The sequence below is a fragment of the Hypomesus nipponensis genome, chromosome 13 (assembly GCF_054491055.1).
Source record: "Hypomesus nipponensis isolate SF chromosome 13, ASM5449105v1, whole genome shotgun sequence".
In the NCBI taxonomy this organism is placed as follows: Eukaryota; Metazoa; Chordata; class Actinopteri; order Osmeriformes; family Osmeridae; genus Hypomesus; species Hypomesus nipponensis.
Window position 1 is genome coordinate 4,090,001 of NC_140373.1, and position 7,125 is coordinate 4,097,125.

Consider the following 7,125-nt stretch of genomic DNA (forward strand, 5'->3'; position numbering starts at 1 on the left):
AGAGAGAGAGAGAGAGAGAAGGAAAGTGCTTTAAGTGCTTATTCCCGTTTATTTCTCTCACACTCACCTCCAATTGTCACAGTTGTTGTCACTGTCACTGTCTCTCAAACTCTAGCTTTCTCTCTCTACCATGGTGTCTATCTTCTCCCCTGTTCAGGGGATACAATTCTCACACATCAACTGTCCTTGCCGATGTGATCCTCAGTCTGCTGACGTCCTCATTTGAATATCCCTTAAACCCTGTCAGTCTCTTCCTTTATCTTCTTTTATTTGAAGTTCCTCATGGTGTCACGGTGACACTGCCGATGAGGGCAGATGGATCCTGCAGAAGACGACCAAACAAGAGTGGGCTGTTGGGAAAGTGCCCCCGAACAGACTTCCAGCACATGGTCTTCAGTGAACACTGCACACCCCACTTTGTGCCAGAGGGGCTTACCATGTGTGAAGGGAGCAGACATGACTGAGCAGATACCGCCAACATGGAAGCCAACACGATGAGGTTCAACTGCCAGGTCATCCATGAGGGGTCGGTTTTTCTACGGTTTCAGCTCCAGCCAGGGGTAAAGGTCAAGGTCATATGGAGGAGACACTAACACATACACCACAGTCGTGTCAGCACTAAAAAGGTCATAACATAACTTACATTAAATATCCAAGTACTGTACAAAAAATTGAAGGAAATTGAATTTGTGCCCAGTGTTATGGAGGAAAAAGCCTGTCACTGTTATATTTATACTGTTCTCTACTTTTAAAAGTCAATACAGTTTGACTGAAAACATTTAGGGCAAAGATGTCCTTATGTAATATTCTATCTTTGAGTTTTAAACCATTTTCATATCTGGCCTCTCTCACCAACAGACACAGCCATTCCCGCCGTACAGTAGGCTAAATTAATACAGGCCAGTAAATCAATGTTTACAATCTAATGCTATCTAATCCAGTTTAGATAATAGTCATCTGGAAAAATAATACTTGCGTAATTTCCAGGCATGTTTAGTATTAACTTCATCAGACCCGGGGTGCATAATCACGACCAGGAAATTTGTTTTGTAGCTGTGGTAAACTGTCTCACAATGCAGAGATGAGATACGCTATCACAGGATGACCCATTTACGTTCATTACACAACAGACAGTTACATTAGGACACACAGGGGAGACGCACAATGAGATTGAGACAAACAGGCTGCCGTACAGTGCGAGCAAAAGATTTCGGAAGAAGGAAATGAAGGCAGAGATCAGAGCAGGGCCTGTTTTAGCCTGAGAAGAGCAAAGCTTGAATAGTCTATACCCCAGGGTTCTCCGCTAGGCCACAGAAACATTTTGAAGTGTCCGTTGAGGGAGAAGGCCGCAGCAGGCGTGCACTGCTTGATGTAGCCTACTCTTTGATGGGGTTTGCATTTTTAAACGTGTTTTCCAAAAGTGGGCCCCTAGATCCATTCCGAGGTTTTTCTCGGCTACTGTATAAAAGATTAGCCCCTGAAGATAGTGGCGCGAGTTTCACAGGAAATTTCATTCCAACTTGCATGACAGTTAGAGGGTTGGATGATAAATGTATTGACATGCGTGCACGCCGTGCTGGTTTTAATGTGCAGCGATTCATACATACACCTCTATCTTCATCTCTCTCTCTCTCTCTCTCTCTCTCTCTCTCTCTCTCTCTCTCTCTCTCTCTCTCTCTCTCTCTCTCTGTCTCTGTCTCTGTGTCTCTCTCTGTCTCTGTCTCTGTCTCTGTCTCTGTCTCTGTCTCTCTCTCTCTCTCTCTCTCTCTCTCTCTCTCTCTCTCTCTCTCTCTCTCTCTCTCTGTCACTTACAAACACACACAGCTCCACACCAACCCCACACCCACATTGGTATTCTCCAGCAGATGCCATTATGATGATTACATTTCTCATTCCCTTTCTGCAGCTGTCCTGACATGTTCCTGCCTCACCGTGGCCTTTTCCTCCAGCTGTTGCTTTGATATTAGCTTTATGAAATTTGCGTGAACGCCATATACCGCCTTAATCTGCTCTGCTTCCAGCATCTGCTTCATTACATTCTCTTTCCCACCCTCTTGCTCTCCACCTCTCTCTCTCTCGCTCCTCTCTCTCCTCTCAGTCTCCCTCTCTCTCTCTCTCTCTCTCTCTCTCTCTCTCTCTCTCTCTCTCTCTCTCTCTCTCTCTCTCTCTCTCTCTCTCTCTCTCTCGTTTCTCTCCTCTCAGTCTCCCTCTCTCTCTCTCTCTCTCTCTCTCTCTCTCTCTCTCTCTCTCTCTCTCTCTCTTTCTCTCTCTCTCTCGCTCCTGTCTAGGAGAGAGGTGTGATCCTAGCTGTGTGGGTTTAGTGGACTGGACTGTCTGTCCTCTCCTCGCCTCAGGTAAACTGAGGGCACTTAGGCTTTCAGACCAGACGGTTACAGAACAAAGTAAGTCAGTCAAAAGAATATAAATCATGTGATTTAAAAATTGATGGCTGTCATTATTGTGTGTGCCTCGACAACACATGCTGAAGCAAGCCTCATTGTTCCAAGTGTAAATGTTAGACGGTTTCCACACTACTCTTCTCAAGTGACCTTCAGGAAATACTTTGGCGTAGCAATGCATTGTAAACGTACCCTCTCGGTGGCAGGAATACATAGCGTGCGTCTCAAGATGTGAGTTTGCGATTTGTTGGTCTCTATGTGTCCCCATTCCCACCCAGTCTGGCTCATCCATCAGCTAATGCATATCCACATAACATCTGTATGCAGCGTGTGGGCCTTCCAGCCTGTCGGCTGTTTCTCCATTATTTACATTACAGTGACCTTCCATTGCCTCCCAGTGTTGTGCTGTGGCACTGTGCCAGTTCCACGTAGTTAGAATATGGTCGGGAATTATCGTCGTCCTCCAACTGAAACATAATGTAGCTGTGAGCAGAGTATAAGCAGCAGCTAAAATAAACATGACATGCTTTACAGACTGCTGCTTTCTCAAGAGTCTTGTCTACTTTTTCTGACGTTCTGAGAAATCGGTTTAAACCTTGCCCTTTGAAGGACGCCCCACTAGAAGGAGCTGGCAACTGGAAACTAGTCTCCCTCTAGTCCTTTTGAACTTTCCCCTCGTTTCTCGCGTTGCGTTTTGGTTGCCCAGGGTTACAGACGCTCACACTGTCACGCCCTCCACTTCCCGATTCCAGGCTCCGATATTCCGGACCATCTTTTCCATGTTACCCGTCAAACCTACCTGCCATCCATCACTTCATCAATCCAACAGTACTTCAATCCTGGTGTTCCTTCCACTCACTGCTCAAAACAGTGACCTCGGATTGTGCCGATTTGGAAGGGACAAAAAGAGGATAATGGAAAGGTTGATCAGAACTGTAGGTGCGTGAAAGCGGGTCGCGACAGACGCGTCTTGGGTTCATTTTCGTCGAAGTTGCGTATTTTCTCGTGGGCCTCGAGAGGAAAAGAGCAGACATTCACAGCCAGTAGGATCACAGTGCTATTTTCTTCCACAAATTACACTCATATCTCTCCATCATATACTACCTGCGGGTAGTAACTGTAACTGTGGGACATCAGTGGCCAATGACTTAGCCTGTAGGGCGTATTATTGTTGAGACATCTTGACGGCAGTCAAGCAGAGCTGTACGGGTTTGTTTTAGATAAATGAGTGACAACGGAGCCCTCCAGGTCATCCTATGCTAATCAAAATGTCTCCAGACACTGCGTCCCATGCAAGGTTCCCCGCTCCCACCGGACAGGAACAAGGTGGAGTAGCCTTCTGTGGAACACAGCATGACAAACACCAAAGAGAAGGAATAGTCTTGATGGAAAAAATCGAGTCGTCTACTTGATGTTGGAGTAGACAGGAGAGTCGAAAAGTGTTAGGTGTGATAAAGAGTGACATGACTTGGCAAAAGCAGAGCACGGAAAAACAGGCTCGAGGCAGACAGCAAGACGAAAGAGGCCACAAACCAGAGAAGAGACAGAATAAACACGTTGTTTCAGAGTAAGGATGGATGATTATGATTTGGGAGGGGTGGAGAGAGAGAGAGAGAGAGAGGCAGGGAGGGAGAGAGGGAGGGAGGAAGAGAATATTGGCTGGCTTTAATTTGGTGAATGCGTTTCAAGTCTGGGGATATATCAGCCTTGATCTGGGAGCAAATTCAGATCTATTTAGTCTGTCTGTGGATTAGCATGATATACGCCATGAATACCATGCCTTTATCGAGTTATCTGCTGCTTCTCTAGTACACTTACATAACCTCATGATGGATCATTGGGGTGAATGGGAGCGCAGGTTTGAACATGGGATGTGTGCACATGTACACACACACACACGCACACACACACACACACGCCAGGAAACAGCATCTTGTTTCTATTTGTATTCACAGAAAATGCTAGCCAGCTGTCCTCATTGTGCTGTTGTTCTAGGTGCAAACATAAGGTATTAAAACAAGTACAGGGTAGAAGATTGATCAGGGAGGGGAAAATAAGCATGACAGGACAAGGGAGGGAGAGAAATGGTAAAGAGAGGAATGAGGAGAAGAGACAGAGAATACATGAGAGAAGGAGGGACCAGTGACAGAATAGAGATAAAAAGTGGGAGAGAGACCCAGAAAGGCGATGCAAAGTGCACGAGGCAGCCGTAAAATGAAGCCTGTAACTTTAAAGTGAACCCACTAAACAGCAAATGTGTTCGGAAATCTATATCATGATGTATCATATATTCACACAGGAAGCATTTAGCCTCCGCCTGCCCCATCACCCACTCTATATCCCGTCTCATGTCCACTAAATGGCCAAGACTTTAACATGCCGCTACATTCATTTGAAGGAATTATATCATTATCACATCTTTACTCATGTCTCGTTTAATCCTTTGGATCTCCAAGGAGCAATGGAAGACAGAGTTCAGTACATCCAACTTCGGCTCTAATTCTTTCTGTTGAGGGAAGACATCTTTATTTGAACTTCATCTTTGCCTTTTCACATGCAGCTGGTTGAGGCTGGAGAACATTGGACACCAGGACATTAAAGCCCCGTGTTATTTGAGACTACAAAATACCAGGGTCATGGTTTTGTTTATCTAGTTGCTTATGCAAGGCATTCATCTATTCATTCTAATATCCTTCAGCTCTCAATACTGTAACATACTTCTAGCAAGTTCCCATGTATTTTGTCATTCTGTCTTTTCCTATCATTCCCTTCAATCCTGCCCTCATTTCATTATCACTTTTTTCCTTACCAGAATTTACATTACCAGAATGACATTTACATTTAGCAGACACTCTTATCCAAAGTGACTTACAGTACACAAAGTACAGGGACATTCCCCCCGAGGCAAGTAGGGTGAAATGCCTTGCCCAAGGACACAACGTCTTTTGGCACAGTGGGGAATCGATCCGGTAACCTTCTGATTACTAGCCTGACTCCCTCACCGCTCAGCCATCTGACTCCCAAGGATGACCAGGTAGTTAGTTTGCGAACGGCCTCCCAACCATATGTCAAGGCCTTTCCAGATATTATTTTCTGTGCTTGTACTTATTACAAACTGAAAAGAAACCTGAAACTTGAAACATGGAATAAAATGTTGTTGAAAAGTGATGACTCTTAAGTGAGAGGTGGTGCAAAATCAATAGTGATTACTCTCTTAGACAAACGCTGCACGTGTTCAAACAAATCACATCTCATTTCATTTTTTTTTACAAGCAATGTCACCGCACCCATAAAACTGCACCGAAACCCACCAAAAACACTCAAAGAAAGAGAAGGGAAAACTCCCAAGAAAAAATGAAAGAGTCCTTGGGAGGAGCAATTCAGAGTAGTGATACAGAGAACAGGAGACAGTGGTCTGAATACAAGCAAGCAGTAATAATAGATAACAAGTATTCATTTGCAAGTGAATGGATGGTGAAACTGTGACGTTCAGAGTTTTGAATAGGTATAACATTTGCAATGTCCCGCATTGGTGTTAGTCTGGTTTTTAATCATCAGCTGTAAAACAGTTCTATCTAAATAAAGACTTGAAGGACATGAACCTGAAGACTGGGGATGAAGGGGGGGTCCTGGGGGGGGGGGTGAAGGGGGGGTCCTGGGGGATGAAGGGGGGGCCCTGGGGGATGAAGTGGGGGTCCTGGGGGGGTGAAGGGGGGGTCCTGGGGGGTGAAGGGGGGGTCCTGGGGGATGAAGGTGGGGTCCTGGGGGATGAAGTGGGGGTCCTGGGGGGGTGAAGGAGGGGTCCTGGGGGGATGAAGTGGGGGTCCTGGGGGGGTGAAGGGGGGGTCCTGGGGGGATGAAGTGGGGGTCCTGGGGGATGAAGGTGGGGTCCTGGGGGGGTGAAGGGGGGGTCCTGGGGGGTGAAGGTGGGGTCCTGGGGGGGTGAAGGGGGGGTCCTGGGGGGGTGAAGGTGGGGTCCTGGGGGGGTGAAGGGGGGGTCCTGGGGGGGTGAAGGGGGGGTCCTGGGGGGTGAAGGGGGGGTCCTGGGGGATGAAGGTGGGGTCCTGGGGGATGAAGTGGGGGTCCTGGGGGGGTGAAGGGGGGGTCCTGGGGGGATGAAGTGGGGGTCCTGGGGGGGTGAAGGGGGGGTCCTGGGGGGGTGAAGGGGGGGTCCTGGGGGGGTGAAGGTGGGGTCCTGGGGTGTCCTCACTTCTGAGACCACCATGGATGTCAGACATACTCAGATAGTAGAAGTGAAGGGAATCAGTCTGGCATGAAAGCTATAACCCTTTCATGCTTTCCTTTGTCGTCCATAGTCCAGAGTGAATCGGAAACCTCCCTCTGAGCTCAGGGCATGCTGAGGTCATCCCTCTGAGCTCAGGGCATGCTGAGGTCATCCCTCTGAGCTCAGGGCATGCTGAGGTCATCCCTCTGAGCTCAGGGCATGCTGAGGTCATCCCTCTGAGCACAGGGCATGCTGAGGTCTTAGTGCCCACGGTGAGCGACGTGACGTGTGTAAGAGAGAGAGTAGTCACTCATGGCCCACATCCAACTCCTCCAAGGATCAACTGTCAGCATGTGACCCTGTTAGGCCGAGTACAAATAGTAAAGATAATATAACCTGATAAAAAAGCGCATGGTACTTCTAATGGACCGCATAACTTACTCACCATTCCCAGGTCCTCAGTGATTAATGACCATGTTATTTTCTTGATCACTCACACAG